Source organism: Fonticula alba, assembly GCF_000388065.1.
Source record: "Fonticula alba strain ATCC 38817 unplaced genomic scaffold supercont2.1, whole genome shotgun sequence".
NCBI lineage: Eukaryota > Rotosphaerida > Fonticulaceae > Fonticula > Fonticula alba.
Genome location: NW_009242971.1, coordinates 3,272,334 through 3,273,002, shown reverse-complemented (window position 1 = coordinate 3,273,002; position 669 = coordinate 3,272,334).

Genomic DNA, 669 nt, shown 5'->3' with positions numbered 1-669 from the left:
AACCGGCACCCGGAGCCCTGTTTCACAGGGACCCTTGCCGCGGGGAGAGGCCCAGCTGAGCCACCCCGGCACCCTTGGAGAGGCCCGGCAACTGAGGCCGAGCCCAGATCGCCATCTCACGTCAACGACTACCTGGGCGAGCATTCCCTCGTTCGCTCTCGCTCTGAAATCAATGGCCAAGTTGGCAGGAGACCTTCGCGAGGCGCGAGCCTGGGCGGAAGGGGGGCCGGGGCTCATCGCACCAGAAAAGCAGATGCGTGCCGCTTTCGCTTGCCGCCCCCGCCCCCCGGCCGGCCGAACTGGCTGGCGAGAAGCCCGAGAGCAGCCCGGCGGGGGAGGTCGCGCACGGCCCGCGCGGCCGCCGGCGATGACACAGCACCGCCGCCCCTCCTGCCCCTTTCCAACCGAGAACGGCAACATTGCCCAGAGTCATGGGAGGGCTGGGCCGCGATTGCCTGGGCCTCCGGTGCGAGTCTCCGGCGGCGCGCATCCCTGCGCGGACAGCCGGCACCATGGCCTCCGCTCTCCTGACACCAGCCTGCCCCTGGCTCCGGGCCGCGGAGGGGGCACAAAGCGGACAGCTCCCCGGGGACCGGGGAGGCCCCGCGTCGCAGACCCCCGGGTCGCCCGTCTCCCTCCCGGGGTCCGGCCGGTCCGGCGCGCCGTTCT